At 40.0% G+C, this 17,986-nt stretch overlaps 1 non-coding gene across 1 annotated transcript; it reads right to left on the reverse strand.

The window, feature by feature from the left end:
• Window positions 1–223: 223 nt before the first annotated feature.
• On the reverse strand, window positions 224–330 carry LOC131627628 (small nucleolar RNA R71). Its single transcript, XR_009291535.1, has one exon. It is a non-coding gene; the product is annotated as a small nucleolar RNA R71 (small nucleolar RNA).
• Window positions 331–17,986: the final 17,656 nt, after the last annotated feature.

The following is a 17,986-nucleotide window of genomic DNA, read 5'->3' on the forward strand; positions in this document are numbered from 1 at the left end:
TACTGAGAACCCGAATCAACACCTAAATTTTTTTATCCAGTAAGCTAACACCCTTAAGGCAAATGGTGCTTCACCTGAAGCAATTCGTCTAAGATTATTCCATTTCTCCCTTAGAGGTAAAGCACACGACTAGTAAGATTCCCTTCCAGCCAATTCAATAACAACTTGGGAAGACCTTAGGAGAGTATTCCTTGCTCGATATTTTCCCTCAAGTAAGACCGCTTTCCTTAGGAACCTGATCATTAGATTTACTCAAAACCAAGGCGAATCACTTTTTGAAGCCTGGGAGAGATATAAAGACCTTTTAAGAGCTTATCCGCACCATGGCCTAGAGCAATGGTTAATCATACACATCTTCTACAATGGACTCCATTATAATACTAAAATGTTTATCGACGCTACCACTGGTGGTGCACTGATGAACAAACCTTACCCTGACGCTTATGCCCTAATAGAAGATATGGCCCAAAACCATTTCCAATGGGGAGCATAATGAGCGACAATAGAAAAGAAGGAGACCCAAGTTGGAGTACATGAGATAAGTTGCATGGATGTGATGCAAGCCAAAATAGACGCCCTAGCCTTAAAATTCGAAAATATGTCTCAAAACCCTGCCATAGTAGCTTCAGTCCAATCGGAATGCAAACTCTGTGGAACTCAAGGACATCAAACTTCTGGTTGCAACCTATTGAATAGGTCTAGCTCAGACCAAGTTAATTACACGAAATCCTTTTTCCAATACTTACAATCTTGGATGGAGGAACCACCCTAATTTTTCCTATAAAAATAACAACCTGATCCAAAATCCTAGATCCTTTAGACCGCAAGGTTTTCAAGCTCAAAGACAAAATCAACCTATGCAAGTTGTGCCACCAAAGCCCAGTCTTAAGGAGACCGTAGATGATTTTATCCTAACACAGACTCAGCAGGATAAAGAGTTCTTGAACTATAGCGTTCATAAGAATGAGCTAATCACGCAACTAGGAACTAAGTTTGACCAGATGATAACCCACAACAAGATACTTGAAACCCAAATCTCACAAATAGCTCAAACACAAACTCTTTCTCGGATAGAATCTATGAAACTTTGTGTAGCTGTCCAAAATGAAGAGTTTAGAAAACAACATCTTCAAATTAATGAATCCTTTAGGAAGATGAATATTAAGCTTAAGTCCCTAGCGACTCACAACATGGTCATGGAGACCCAAATCTCCATGCTTAAACACATAATTCTAGGACCCTTCCTTGAGGAGAATGTGGATGTTGTAACAACCAATAGCGCAAGTCCAATTGAAAACCTTAAGGAAAGTGATGATGAGATTGAGGAAATTTCTGGTGAGAAAAGAGTAGAGATTAAGAATGATCCGCCGACACCACCCGAAAAGGAAGTTGTCGAAGGAGTTGAGGAGGATACACCTTATATTGTTCCTCCTCACTACAACCCACTTATTTCTTTCCCTAAAATATCTGTGATAGACTCCAAATCCAAAAGGTATGTGGAGGTTTTGGAAAATGTTCACGTTAATACACCTTTATTAGAGAGACTGCACAAAAAGAGAAAATTAGACGACCATGAAACCAAGGAGATCGTTAATGTTAAGAGGGGAATGTTAACCTTCAAGATGGTGAGTGAAAGAACTGAACCCAAACCTGAAAAGCTAATAGATCCAGAACCACCACCACAAGCTCAGAAGTCTGAACTACCTTACAGAAGGAAGAAAAGAAAAGGTGAGGGATATGAAAGATGGCATGATAAGTAGCCATGGAAACCGAAGATTGAGCCGTCAAGCTAACAACGTTAAACAAATGCTGCATGGGAGGCAACCCATGGTTTCTTTTTCAATTTAATTTTTCTTTTATTTTTAATTATCATAAGTTAATTTTATTTGGACTGATCTTTTTCAGGTCCAGATATTCTAACTTTATTTTACAGGATGGCTCAGTTCGATAACATGCATGTGGTTTTTTTAGAGATGACACGCAAAGGTCGTGCTACGCTGCTTTATCTATTCGACCTATGTTGCCTATCAGATACCCTGATAGATTTGCATGGAAGCACTCAGGATTTAGGAAAGTGTTAGATATCTATGCAACTAGCTTAATTGGGAGAAGTATGCTGACGACATCAACGTAACCTATAGAAACCTCACTCTGGAGTTTCGTAGCTCTCTTGATTATGAGCCATATGTGGGAAGTGGTGATGCCAAGGGATACATCAACTTTAGGTTGTTTGGAACTGAATACGTCTTCATTCTGAAGCAGTTTGGTGACTTTCTAGGTTTTTAGACTGACCCTGATGTTACTCCTGAGCTTTCGCTGAGTTACTATATGAACAGAAAAAAATTTAAAATTTGGAGCAACATCACTAACGAAGGTAGCCTTGACCCATCCACTCAGCTTTCTAAAAAGATCCACAACCCGACCTTCAGATACTTTCAGATGATCTTGTGCCATACCTTCTTTGGGAGGAGTCATTGTGATCATCTTGTTAGTGTTGAGGAGATATTATTCTTGTACTGTACTAGTCAGTCACATCCTATCGCTAGTGAGAACTTCCTTGATTGAGAGTCTCCACCAGACTGGTAGATCTACCGAAGGACTTTTACATGCAAATTTCTGCTTGGATTGTGACCTGATGAGGCGTGTTTCATTTTACCCATATCATTATAGGCTCCTGTTCAATGATGAGATTGTTCATTACTTCACATTGTCGGATCCTTAGATGACCTGTGTCTACAATCCGGCTAATTGGACCTATTCTTTATAGGGTTGGTGTCATACCCCAAAATTTTCCCATCACATTTTCCTACTCAAACTCATACCAAAGTTCAAAGACTCAAGGACACACTCTCCTAAACAATAACCCTCAAACTTGGGTTTTGTCTCTCTCCAAGAAAAATCAGGCTCTGATACCTCAAATGGTTCCCATGGCCTCTCATATGCCTTGAAGAATCCTCACATCAAGTACAAGCTTCAATTCCAAGGAATGCCCAGTCAATTGCTCAGAAAGTCAACAGTCGACTAGTTTGACCTAAAAGTCAACATCCTTATTTTGAAGTATCATTCATCATTTGATCAAGGACTGATCATGATTCATCAAGGAAAGTTCAGAAATCAACAATACTCAAAGTTTCTAAATTAAGGTTTTTGACCTAAAAGTCAATTGAACTTTGACCAGCCATAACTTTCACATGAAACATCAGAAATTTCCCATCCAAAGCTCATTTTGAAGGAAATTGAATTCTCTACAAATTTGTCTCTCACAAGCCAAGGATAAAAATGCTTCATTTGAGAGCTATGGATCAAAACATTACAGGTCCTTTTTGAAAGTCAACCAAAAGCAGTTTTTTGTCAAAGCTCATGTCACCAGGATAAAATCCTCAAATGGAAAAAAGCTTCCAAAGTGGCTTATAGAGGACTGATCGGAAAAATAGCAAGTATACTATTTTCACCGATGTAGTAATAATGGGTTTTACCCCAAGTATCGATCACGAGGATTGCGTAGGAAAGATAAATTATTGTAAACAGTCAATTAAACAAAAGAGCAGATAGGGTTTTTATATTGGAAGAATAAAATTCAAATAAATAAGCTGAAAGTAAAATAGCTTTTGTGTATAAATTCAGAGTAATGCCAATGTAGGTGTATGATCAGCCTTCTAATGACTCTGTACTAAGATCTCTTTAACAAGTTCATATGTTGCAACTATTTGTTCTTAAGGGTGTTTTCCTAAGTCCTTAGTGAAAACCTTTTGGTTTGCAATCCTAATGCCTAAGTCCTTAGAAACAAAGGTTTGTGAACCAAAGATGTAAATAATCAAGAATTTTTCAAATAACCTTACGGTATCCCTAGGCCTAGGTGATAACAATAAGATTTAATTGTTTAAAAACCTTAACAACCGTAGTCTTACAGATTGTTAACCGTGGATCAATCTTGTTTTGCCGACAAAGAAAGCAATAAAAACATTAAACAATTAAATTGCAAAATATGAAAGCTTGATTAAAGAACAACGATATTCAGAGTCATTACAATGCAAATCAGGGACACCCCCTGGCATTGGGGGGTTTAGCCTCTCATAATATTCAAGAAACCAAAATCAGAAAGTTTAGACATTTACAAAAGATTAGGAGAACTCTGATCTTCAATGGTTTCCACCGTTGAATCTCTTCGTCTTCCACAACCTTGATAACGCTATCTTGTTCTCTTCTGGAATTCTTTCGTACGATCAAAAGTCTCTTCTCCTTGTCTTTCAATCTTCTTTTAATCCCTCTAGGTTTTCAGATCTCATCCATAATACCCAAACTGCCCCTGGAACTTTAAAAATTGGAAAAAAACCAAAATTCAGAAATTCTGTCCGCACAGCTGACACGGCCGTGTCACTTGACACGGTCTGACCGTGTCCGTCTCTGCCTCTTTTGGTTTTGACTTCAAAATCAAAGTTGTATCCCTTTTCGTTAGCGAAATTTTGCCACCAGAACCGCGTCATTCCGAGTTACGAAGCTCCAGTTATGATCAAAATACTACACGCATGTCACGATTTTCAGCTTCTTTTACACCAACACTTGTGCAATTTCCATCTGATCCAGACTTAACCTACAACCACCAAGTAGAGAGATCAAAAGCATCTAAAAAGACATGATAAAGGGAACAAAAACATAATGCAAGCAATTAACTAATATTAAAGGAATCAACGAAAAACTCTTGAAAACAACCACAAAGTGTTACCAAGTATGACGATCTTATGCCGAATTTATGACGAAATTAAGTAGAAATGGTGACCGATCACAACCCCAAACTTATCTCATTGCTTGTCCTCAAGTGATGCAAGAGATCAAACCAAGGTCACCTTAAACTTTTCTTTTCCACAATATAGTCGATGTCTTTCACAACTTACTTCCCTTTCTTGATTAAGCTTTTGGACTTATCGAACCTTGTTGTCCATCACACTTCACAACAGAGTGTATTTCACCTGCAAACTTTTCACACTTCTCACATTGTCTCTCGGGGTTAGAGTGCTTTTCGCTCAACATCACGATATGCAATATCAACCCTTGACTTTGCATGCATCCTACTTTCACTACACAAAAAGAATTCACACACTTTTGAGGACTTTTTAGGTTGTAACGGGGCTGAGGTGAAAGGAAGGATAAACAAGAGATTGATATGCAAATGGTTTATGAACTAGCACTTATGTTATTTTTCTTGTCTTTGTGTTCGATTTTGTGTGAGGGGGTTTCTTCTTAGACTCTCCTTTTTACCTAATTACCGGGTAATCAACATCGTTCGAGTCTTTCAAATCGTTTTAGGCAAGTGTTTCAAACTATTTTTTTCTTTTTTTTTCTTGTGCTTTACACACTTTTATTTTTTTTTTCATATATCACTTGCCCTTTATTTTCTTAAGCACCACCCCAAACTTACAATTTCACACAAGTTCAAAAGAAACAATAATTACACAAGTGCCAAACAAAAATGATAGAATTATGGTTAAGGATGACATGTGTGGGTTTAACAAACAAGGGGGGATGGCTCAACGGGTTTAACGAGGGATAAAACAAAAATAAATGAAGGACAGAAAGGCTCTGGGGAGAACAAACAAGTGCCTTAGTGTGTGATTTCATAATTGTACTGTGTCGGTAGGACAAACGCAAAATTAGAGAGATAAAGTCATACCTGATTTCACTCTCATGATGATCTTTACATATGTTTGGCATTTTATGTTCCTCGCCATGTAGGCTAAGTTTGCAGCTTCAACACACCCTTTATGTCATGTGACTTTCCTTTCTGGCTCGATTTCACCACTTACCTTCTCAGTCCAGTTCTTCAAGTTGCGTCCGACACTTTCGGCTATGTCCACTTCCAAAGTACCTCGAGAGATTAAGTTCAGGTTGCACCTTTTATCCACTAACTACCAATCATCATTCATTTGGCATCCATCACTCAATCTATAACACAATGTCAACACAACACACAAACAAAAACAAAAATGGAAAACAACTAAAAGCAAATGCAAAGAACCCCTCCCACACTTGAACTAAACATTGGCCTCAATGTTTTAGAACAAGCCTTGGAGAGGTTACTTACAGAGGGTATTGCACTCCAATGATAACTTCCGAGCTTTCACTAGAGATTTCCTCTTTTATTTCCTGAAAATAAAACAAACAAATAGAGAAATTAATTATTAAAACCGTGGGTTGCCTCCCAAGGAGTGCTTCGTTTAACGTCACATGGCTCGACGGTCCATTACCCATTATTATGGAGGGTATTTCCTTTTCCAAACCTTGTTGCTTGCCACTTCCGCAACCACGAACTCATGAAGATGAAAAGCATGGACAACTTTTCTATTCAATTCACTTCCCACATTCTTCTTGACTTCCTTAGCCTTCTTAGGACTTTTGATAGTTACATAATTTGGTTCCACCCTAGAGGCTATGCTTGAAACTTTTTCTTGGAGGTGTTTAGGACTTTTGTCTTCTCCCTCACTTTCGATCATACCAACAGAAGCTTGATCATGTACACCTGCACTTTGTTTCTTGACTTCTAACATCTTCAAGGTTACTTCTTCATCAAATGATTTCACCGTTAGTGTCCCTTTCTCAATGTCAAAGTTGCAACGACTTGTTAACAAAAAGGGTCTCCCAAGAAGGATAGGAGTTTCTTCATCTTCAGGAATGTCCATGATGTGGAAGTCAACAGGGAATATAAACTTATCAATCTCCACCAGTACATCTTCAGCTACCCCATGAGATTTCTTGATGGTGTGATCAGAGAACTTTAATTTTGTCTCACTTTCGCTTATCTTTCCCAATTCAAGCTTTTTGAAGATAGATAGTGGCATTAAACTCACACTAGAACCAGAATCAATAAGTACCTTTTTAAACATTTTGTTCTTGATTGTGCATGGTATCGCCACTGCTCCAGGATCTTTCTTCTTGATGGGGGTCTTCCTTGCTGGCGAGACTATACCACACTTTTCAGTTGCAATTTCTGGTTCTCCTCCCACGGGTCTCTTTTTAGCAATCACCTCCTTCATAAATTTCTTATACAACGGCATGTGCTCAAGTGCTTCAAAGAAGGGGAGATTGACTTCTAGCTTTTTAAACAAAGCTGCAAACTTCTCAAAATCCTTTTCTGTTGAATTCTTCTTTGTCACTCTAGAAGGAAAAGGTAGCTTGATTGTCGGTTTAGCATTTTGCTTATTTTTCTCTTCAAGTTGCTTAACCGGTGGTATCACAATTTCGGGCTCTTTCACATTCTCTCTTATCTCCAAATCTACCTCAATCACCAAGGGATCATCCATTTCCTCTTCTTCTTTTTCTGATTCTGCCACTTTCTTACTCCTTGTAGTAACAGCATTAATCTTCTCTTCGTCTTTCGGATTTTTCACAGTTGAGCTTGGAAGGGTACCTTGTGCCTGTAGAGTGAGATGATGTGCTATTTGACCCATTTGAACTTCCAGATTTTTGATTGAAGTTGTGGTGTTCCTGAGGTTGGTTCTTGTCTCTTCTTGAAACTGAGAATTTTGAGCTTCCATTATTTCAATAGCGATCTCCCAATCTGCTTTTTTTTGTACCTGTTGTTGCCCTTGAGTTTGGAACTGTTGTGGATAGTGTTGGAATTGTTGCTGATATGGAGGTTGTTGTTGAGTTGATCCTTGCTTTTGAAAGTTTCCTTGTTGGTCTTTCCATGCGAAATTAGGATGATTTTTCCATCCTGGATTATATGTATTGGCATATGGATTATTTTGCCTCAACATATGAATCTGCTCCACCTGTTCTTGCGTTGCCACACAATGCATCGCAAAATGCGGTCCACTACATATTTCACAAACAACTGAGGCGACTGGCTCAACTTGTGCTACTTTCTGTTCACTAATATTCATCTTTTTCAATATTATTTCTACTTCAACCGCAATTTGTTCTTCCATTTTAACTACCTGATCAGCAAGCTTCAAATCAATTTTAACTTCCGGTTGACTCATTGCACGGTCATATAACTCAATGTGCTCATTAGCGGCAATAGCTTCTATGATTCTCTTGATACCAGTGGCTGTTGAAAAATTTGTTGAGCCACCGGCGGCAGTATCGATAAGCTGTTTAGTCTTAAGTCGGAGACCATTAACAAAAGTCTGCATTTGTTCGGTTGGGTCCATGTTATGAGTAGGACAAGCCACCAAACACCTCTTGAACCTTTTATATGCATCTCCCAGTGATTCCCCTTCTTTCTGCTTAAAATTCACGATATCATATCTTTTTCAAATGAAGACTGAAGTAGGGAAATACTCATTCAAGAAGGCGGTTTCCATCTGTTGCCATGTTGTGATGCTTCCAGCTGGAAGTGAATAAAACCATTCTTCTGCATCTTCGGATAAAGTAAATGGGAACATTACAAGTCTCTTGGCTTCTTCAGAATGGCCTTCTATTTTTAATGATGTTGTTGTGGTGAGGAATCTCTGTAAATGCTTATTTGCATCTTCATTGATTCTTCCAGCAAAGGGCTTGCTTTCTAACTGACGGATAGTGGAAGGATGTAGTTGGAAGTGTGCCACGTTAACCGGTTGATTTACTATGGTTATTCTTCCAAGTGGTGCATTAGCCCTTCCATAATCACCTAAAAGTCTCTCTGGAGGAGGTGGACCAGCTGCCATAGTTTCAGGCTCAGAATCTGACTGCTCGGACTGAATAAATATTACTTCTTCGTCTTCTGATTCTGAAACTACAGGTGATTCTTCTTTCGATGCCAGTCTTTTCTGCTTAATTTCTTGGAGTCGTGCTCGCAATAATCTTTCGGGTTCTGCGTCAAAAAGAAATTTAGCTGAGGACTTACCTCGCATACAAGGTTAGACAGTTATTAGTTGGGAGTAATCAATAAAAATAAATAAGTAAATAAAAATCAAATTTTTGCAAAAGAAATAAAATTTTAATTGCAGAGCAATAAAATTTTAATTGACTGAATAATAACTTATATTTTGGCAATCCCCGGCAACGGCGCCAAAAACTTGATCGGAAAAATAGCAATTGTACTATTTTCACCGATGTAGTAATAATGGGTTTTACCCCAAGTATCGATCACGAGGATTGCGTAGGAAAGATAAATTATTGTAAACAGTCAATTAAACAAAAGAGCAGATAGGGTTTTTATATTGGAAGAATAAAATTCAAATAAATAAGCTGAAAGTAAAATAGCTTTTGTGTATAAATTCAGAGTAATGCCAATGTAGGTGTATGATCAGCCTTCTAATGACTCTGTACTAAGATCTCTTTAACAAGTTCATATGTTGCAACTATTTGTTCTTAAGGGTGTTTTCCTAAGTCCTTAGTGAAAACCTTTTGGTTTGCAATCCTAATGCCTAAGTCCTTAGAAACAAAGGTTTGTGAACCAAAGATGTAAATAATCAAGAATTTTTCAAATAACCTTACGGTATCCCTAGGCCTAGGTGATAACAATAAGATTTAATTGTTTAAAAACCTTAACAACCGTAGTCCTACAGATTGTTAACCGTGGATCAATCTTGTTTTGCCGACAAAGAAAGCAATAAAAACATAAAACAATTAAATTGCAAAATATGAAAGCTTGATTAAAGAACAACGATATTCAGAGTCATTACAATGCAAATCAGGGACACCCCCTAGCATTGGGGGGTTTAGCCTCTCATAATATTCAAGAAACCAAAATCATAAAGTTTAGACATTTACAAAAGATTAGGAGAACTCTGATCTTCAATGGTTTCCACCGTTGAATCTCTTCGTCTTCCACAACCTTGATAACGCTATCTTGCTCTCTTCTGGAATTCTTTCGTACGATCAAAAGTCTCTTCTCCTTGTCTTTCAATCTTCTTTTAATCCCTCTAGGTTTTCAGATCTCAGCCATAATACCCAAACTGCCCCTGGAACTTTAAAAATTGGAAAAAACCAAAATTCAGAAATTCTGTCCGCACAGCTGACACGGCCGTGTCACTTGACACGGTCTGACCGTGTCCGTCTCTGCCTCTTTTGGTTTTGACTTCAAAACCAAAGTTGTAGCCCTTTTCGTTATCGAAATTTTGCCACCGGAACCGCGTCATTCCGAGTTACGAAGCTCCAGTTATGATCAAAATACTACACGCATGTCACGATTTTCAGCTTCTTTTACACCAACACTTGTGCAATTTCCATCTGATCCAGACTTAACCTACAACCACCAAGTAGAGAGATCAAAAGCATCTAAAAAGACATGATAAAGGGAACAAAAACATAATGCAAGCAATTAACTAATATTAAAGGAATCAACGAAAAACTCTTGAAAACAACCACAAAGTGTTACCAAGTATGACGATCTTATGCCGAATTTATGACGAAATTAAGTAGAAATGGTGACCGATCAAGGACATCTTGAGATTTCTAAAAAGTACTAGAACTCTTCCATATTCGACCTTCCAAGATCTCATTTACCACGAATGGTGATGACACGATCAACATTCAACAACTACTTCTCAACACTTCAAGTCCATATATGGTCTAATGTACAACTTGTTCTGGTACTCCTCTTCAGATATGATCTAATGAATGACTCTTTCTGACGTCCTTCATCAGATATGGTCTAATGTATGACTCGTTCTGGCATTATCCAACAAATATGGTCTAATGTACGACTCATTCTGACATCTTCCATCAGATATGATCCAATGTATGATCCGTTCTGATATTCTTCCTCAGATATGGTCTAATGTACGACTCGTTTTGATATTCTTCCTCAGATATGGTCTAATGTACGACTCAATCTGACGTCCTTCCTCAGTTATGGTCTAATGTACGACTCGTTCTGACGTCCTTCCTCAGATATGGTCTAATGTACGACTCGTTCTGACATCCTTCAACATATATGGTCTAATGTATGACTCGTTCTGACACCCTCCAACAGATATGATATAATATTCTCCTTCAAATATGGTTTAATGAATAACTCGTTATGATGTCCTACTTCCAAACATGGTCTAATTTACGACTCATTCTGGTATTCCTCTGCAGATAGAGTCTAATGAATGACTCATTATCTCAAATGAAGTATATTATATGGTTCACTCTTCAAATGAAGTCTAATGTACGACTCACTCTTTTGGATGTTGTCTAATAAACGACTCTTTCTGACACCTCTTTATTCCAACAAACACTTGTCAATGCTTCAAGCTCGTATATAGTCTAATGTACAACTCATTCTGACTTTCATATTACTAATATCTGGATGGCATCTTTAAGCCCATACCTGAAAAGTCCCTACATCATCAAGGGAAAATTTCTCGGTATTCTAGTGTTCAATCTCCTTCAACCTTCAAATTTCGACTGGCACCCGAGCCAATCTACATCCTCAAGTTTAAGAAAATTGAACAGAGGCAGATGTCATACCCAAAAATTATCCCATCATATTTTCCTACTCAAACTCATACGAAAGTTCAAAGACTCAAGGACACACACTCCTAAACAATAACCCTCAAACTAGGGTTTTGTCTCTCTCCAAGAAAAATCAGGTTCTGATACCTCAAATGGTTCCCATGGCCTCTCATATGCCTTGAAGAATCCTCACATCAAGTACAATCTTCAATTCCAAGGATTGCCCAGTCAATTGCTCAGAAAGTCAACAGTCGTCTAGTTTGACCTAAAAGTCAACTATGGTCAAAGTACAGTCTAAATTCCTGATTTTTTGTCAACATCCTTATTTTAAAGTATCATTCATCATTTGATCAAAGACTGATCATGATTCATCAAGGAAATTTCAGAAATCAACAATACTCAAAGTTTCTAAATTAAGGTTTTTGACCTAAAAGTCAACTGAACTTTGACCAGCCATAACTTTCAAATGAAACATCAGAAAATTCCCATCCAAAGCTCATTTTGAAGGAAATTTAATTCTCTACAAATTTGTCTCTCACAAGCCAAGTCTAAAATTGATTCATTTGAGAGATATGGATCAAAACATTACAGGTCCTTTTTGAAAGTCAACCAAAAGCAGTTTTTTGTCAAAGCTCATATCATCAGGATAAAATCCTCAAATGGAAAAAAACTTCCAAAGTGGATTATAGAGGACATCTGGAGGTTTCCAAAAAGTACTAGAACTCTTCCATATCTTAAAAATTGAGGGAGATATGCCTTGTCAAAGTTGGATAATTTTGAGAGAAAAAAATGTGAAATAAAAGGCTCCGAAATGAATCTTTTTGCAAAGAGGCCCAACTTTTTATGGCCCAACCTTGTTCCTCAAGTAACCCAAGAGATCCAATCTGAATTCCACGAATTATTTGTGATTTTTTTATTTTATGTGAATTTTTTTTATTCATTAAAAATCAATTTAATCAAGTAATTAAAAGGGAAAATACCAAGAGATTTGATTTATTTTACTTCCAATCAATTTCAATCACCAAGATACTCCAAATATGGTGCGAAATTCGTTCTAGAGAGATTGGAAGGAGATTGAACAATAAGTGAACCAAAATAGAAAGATTTTGTTCATATTCACAAATCAAATTTTCCCATCAAGACTAATTGATTCTCTCTCAAACAAGAACCCTAAATATTTCCACTATATAATCAGAAGGCATTCAGCCCTAAGGGGGACGAAACATAGGGGAAGAAAGCAAGGGTTTGAACTTGAAATTCGTAGAAGAAGGTGTACCGTCGGATTCCATATGCCAACCGTCTACAAGCAATTCTAAACGTTCAAATCACTCCCTGAGGTTCCCAGGAGTCGAGCCATAGCTTCACACACTCTCAGAATACTCTTGAACGTGCTAACCACGTTACATCCGTTTGGTAAGATTCGTGGAATCCAAACTTTTTACTCAGGCCATATGAATGACTTTTATGCATATATTCCTGTTCATATTAATGCTTGTGGTTGTTTAGAACTATCGTTTTCAAGGTTGGACGTCGGAATTGAATTTCACCATGGTTAGGGCATGGCAACGTGAAGCTTTCGCTCCCCATGTTACAGGCCTCCTTAGAACTAAACGACGACACCAATAGATTCAGGGAACCTTAATTATTAAATCTGGGCTGTTTGTTTTGTTGTATCTCTCGTTTTCGTGCGCTTGTTGTGTTGCAGGAATCAACTATGAAAAACCGCAGCTATGTCGAAGCCGGAACTAAAGCGATTTCGTAGCAAATACTTGTGATCTGAAGATGAAGAATACGAGACACGCGGCGTGGCATGTGTGGTCAGTCAACCATTCAAAGTCTCTCACCACGTTTGTGGCTTGTTTCCATTGGCCAGTCAAGCGACAGGGTCCCACGCGCGTCATCGTTTTGACTTTTTTCCCATCTAATATATTTATTTAATTCTGCTTGTTCATTGACAACTAACGCAGCATAGGACAGTTGGTAAAAGGGAAATCATGGTGTCCTGGGTTCGAAACCCCTTAGCGACACTTTAATTTTTACAAGTTTATGTTGCAGGATTCAACGCTGCTGTCCCCTGAGTGACCATGATACACTCTTATGCAACAACCATTGGATCTCAATCAAAATCAATCCAACGCTCCAGGATACACGACCACCATAAGCCCTCAGAGGCCATCCATACCTGATCAGAGCTGAATTCCTCTTTATTTTATTTTATTTTATTTATTATTTTTAATTGCATAGATCTCTTTTTTATTATTTCTTTTTCTTTTGTTTTTTATTACTTAAACTATTTAAAACCTTTTTTTTTAATAATGTATAGCCATTTGTTTTATTTAATCGAAGGTTCGACTTTTCTCATGACATTAAAATATTTGTTTTTATAATAAAAAAGAATATTATTCCTTGTAAGTTAATTAATTAAAATAAATCCAATAATTATTTAATTAGTATGTGTTAAATCGAACTCTCGACTCTTTGTTAACCTTTAATGATATTAAGGTTATTTTATATTTCGTACAATTAGGGTTTGTGATCTTACCGAGCAGATCAGATGGCCAGCAACAATGAAGGCTTGAAGTTCGGGATGATGGATGTGAGAAAAAAGGGGTTGTACCTGCAAGGCACTCCGATGCCAAAATAAGTATGTATTCCACAAGGTACAAAAAAGTGAGAGAGTTTTGGGGTAAGAAAAGATTACCTCGCCCTCTGTATGTAGAGGGCTATTTATAGGATGTTTTTTGAGCGGATTAGACTCCTCCTTCTGGGGCGGATATTTAGGAGACGCGTGGACTGGTTGTTTGCCGAGCACGAGGGGCCCTCGTGGTCGATTACTTGGCAAGTTTGCCCGGTCTGGTCGGACGGAAACTACCATGTGTGATCTGACGTATATTGGGCCGAAGGCGGGAATGGCCCAATTGACTAGATTGGGCCGGTCCAAAACAGGAGCCCCTAAGTCGTTGCTTCCGGTCAGAGGAGTGGCGACTTATAGGAAGTTGATCCGGGGGTCTTTCCGGGGTCCGAGCCTAAGATATCCGAGGGAGGTAGGTCGTGCATTTCCGGGGAGAAGAAGAGTCAGGTTGGGAGTAGGGAAATGTGTCGTTTCAGAAAAGTTGATAGGGGGCGTGTCGCATTTAATGCAAAATGATGGATAATCAATTACCTAGGCTATAGGGTTAATGATGGCCATTCCTCTGTACAGTACGGCACGTGCGGCGCGTGTGGTGCCTTAAGTAGCCTATAAATAAAAGAACCCCTTATTTTTCCAAACTTTTCAAATTCAGTTACTTCGTTCTCCCTCCGCCGGCCTTTCTTTCTTGCAGTGGTGTTTGTTATAAATTCTTCAACTTTTCATCAAAACCATACCTGTAAGTCAACCTTTGATCCTTATTTTCTGTATTTTATGCTTGATCGTTGTTTAGAACTGATTGCATGTGGTTAGGGTAGGTTTTTAGGAAGACTTTGATGAAAATAGATGATGAATGTGGTGGCGTATGACGGAGATAGGAGGTTTCTCTGTCGTCCACGATTGCGTTTTCTTGAATTTAACTTTAGATTCTAGCTTTCTGCATCGTTGATAATCGTTTGATTATGCTTTTTGGTGTTTTTACTCGTGTTCGTGCGTCGTAGTTAGATGTCATGCGTTTTTGCCCTTTTCCCGGGCGCGAACTTCGTCTAGCTCGAAATTTGTGGTTATGGAGGGGGCAAGGACGCGGTTCATCTGTTCTCTGGGCCGTTGACGCGCCCTTTCACTCTGGACGATGGTGGAAGGATGGATTTGATTTAATTGTCGAATTCGATGTTCTCTCCTGTGTTTCAGGTGGAAAATGACCAATGAAACTCGTCTGACGGCGTCAGACTCGTCGTCCTCTACCCCTCCAGCCCGGCATGAGGTGCCTCAGCTGGCCTGGGTGCATCAGGAAGCACTGGACGTAGAGAGTTATTTTGTGGAGGATGACTCTGATGTCTTTACCGAGATGGGAGAAGAGTGGTCGGTTCTGATTCCGGCCGAAGATGACCGAATTTGTGATGTGTACACCCCAGATTTAATTCCTATGTATGATGTGGTGTTTTGGGATATGGGTTTTCGTGCCCCTTTCATCGAGTTTCAAGTGGCGGTGCTCAACCATTTGGAGATGGCTCCTGGGCAAGCTTCACCCCAACTCAATCGCTTTTATTCGGGCCTTTGAGTTGGTCTGTACGCATTTAAAGATAGGGGAAACGATCCCTCTGTTCTTTTATATATTCTGTGTTCAGCGTACGGTGAAGGATGGCCGTTATGGATGGGTGTCTTTAAAGCAGTCCAAGAAAATTTTCAAGTCTTATTCTGACTCTTTGAAGGGTTATAAGCCTCGCTTCTTCCTCATTCATCCTCATTCTCGGGAAGCTCGGGAAAGTGTCTTTGATCGCGTGCCGACTTTAGATGTCCATGGTCGTCCGGTGCTCAATGACATTGGGGAGCCCGTCACCTCCCGTCGGTATAAGTTTAGGTTTTTCTGGTCGCGGGACCACTTCAGGTATGGGACCGATCAATATATCACCAGGCTTTCGGATTTGGATGATGATGCTCGAGGGGATTATGCTGCTCTCCAGCGGCTCGTGCAGGGTCTTCCCGTAGTCGCCAGAGTGGATCGCTCGGGGATACCTATCCTTGGCGAGGACGGGGAGCCGATCAGGGAGCCGGGGGTGATTAATATTAAGGAGCTTCTAGCCGAGGGAACCGATGAGGGGCATTTTCCTATTTGGGTATCCGCTCCTTCTTTTTCGTCCCGTCTTTTATTTTGGCTCTGCGGTTTTAATAGCTTTCTTTCTTAATGGTTTTATGAGGGGCAGATTTCTCACGTTTTTCTTTTCCTTTTACAGAGGCAATGGATTGTGCCCGTCATGACCGGATGCTTAGACAGGCCAGCAAGTTGAAAGGGGTTGTTAAGAAGAGTGCTGGTCCTTGGTTAGCAGCTGCGCAAAGGTCCCCGGTTGTGGGTTCGGGTGCTTCCTCCTCTTCTGCTGGTGTTGGGGGTTCCCCCCTGAGGAAATTTGATCAGGACGAGTCTTTGAGGCCAGTTACGATGCTTCCTTATCCCCTTCGCCCACAGCCCAATCCGGACGCCTTGGTCCGCCGCAAGCGCTAGAGTACCGAAGCCGTGGACCTTACTTAGGAGGAGGCTGCTGATATCTTCACCCTCCCTTCGTGCTTTCTTAAGCCCAGATTCTTCAAAGGTGGACCTTCCTTGACTATTCCACGTGCTGAATCTCTGCATATTGAGGGTTTGGAGCCTTATGTTCATCAAAGGTTCCTTGTGCAGGATACTTCGGCCATGGTTCGACTTCTGGAGATGGCCACTCTCTATGCTCGCTCGGCGCCTTTGTCAGCGGAAGCAGCGAGGTTGCTTCAGGAGCAGGTCAAGATGAAGGCCTCTGCCTTGGAGGAGAAGGACCAGCTGCTGAAGGAACAGGGTGAGGAACTGGACGCTGTGAAGGCTCGGCTGAACGAAAAGGAGGCTGCCCTGGTGGACGTGCAAGGTCAATAACCTTGCTCTTCAGAACTCTATGGAACAATGCTGTCTTCCTCGGTTAGGGTGGCCTCTCTTCGCCGTTCTCAGGCTCCTGCGGAGGATGAGTCGGAAGAGGAGAAGGGTATTTTAACCCGGGTAGAGTTGATTCAATATATCAGAGTCTTGGGGAGCGACTGTGTGGTGGCTGCCAAGGATACCTATCACTCCACTGTGGCCCATCTCAAATTGAAGAATCCGGGGGTGGAGTTGGTGACCGAAGGTACCGGGCCTTACCATCGTGTGGAGGGCGACCAGATTGTTTCTGCGGCCTTCAGGGAGGAGCCCGTGACGCAGGAAGCCGAGGAGGTCCAAGTCTAGGAAGGTGTTTGAAGATTTTCTTTTCATGTGTTTTGAATGTTTGGGCCTGTGTGCCTTGATTTTGTAAGTGTTATTCTAGGGGTATGCCCCCCATTCTTAATTTGTTAGTATTCTCACCAGCTCGGTCTTAACGACCGTAGTTGGGCACTTCATCGGGCTTTTGCCCGTATTTATTTAAGTATTAACGCTTTTTGTTATTTCCTTGGAATCTGTGTGCATGCGTAGTGATTTTTCGGGAAGAGTGTTATCGGTTTCCAATGTCTTTATTCATCAAAGGCATGTTCGTTTCCCAAGATTATTGTTCCCCTTCTTCCCTTATAAAAGGAGGTCTTATGGACCTCTCTTTCTTCATTTCTCGCAGGGATGGGTGGAGCTAACGGGAAGAAGGTATCTTCAACCTCGTGTTCACGTGGAGTGAAAAAGGTGAAGGAGAAGAAGAAGGCTTCGACCGACTCTGCTTCTCGTTCTCATGGCTCTCTGAGTTTAGATGCTCGTGCTCGGGCGACTGGTGTGAGAGTCGTGGTTGACGCGAATGGTTCCGAGACCGAGTGGGATGAAGATTGGTATCAGTATATTCACTCGGAGGAATTTGCCAATCGGGAGGAGTGAAGCGTTTTCCTTTCAATTGATGTTTGTTTTGTAATTTTCATGAACGATGAATAAAATACCGTTGTTGTTCTTTTGTGTGTTTATTTTGCATTTTATGAAGGTTTGCTCGACTTATAATGTAATGATCGCCCAGTGTGTGGAACTGT

This window comes from Vicia villosa, unplaced genomic scaffold, assembly GCF_029867415.1.
Source record: "Vicia villosa cultivar HV-30 ecotype Madison, WI unplaced genomic scaffold, Vvil1.0 ctg.000374F_1_1, whole genome shotgun sequence".
Taxonomy (NCBI): domain Eukaryota; kingdom Viridiplantae; phylum Streptophyta; class Magnoliopsida; order Fabales; family Fabaceae; genus Vicia; species Vicia villosa.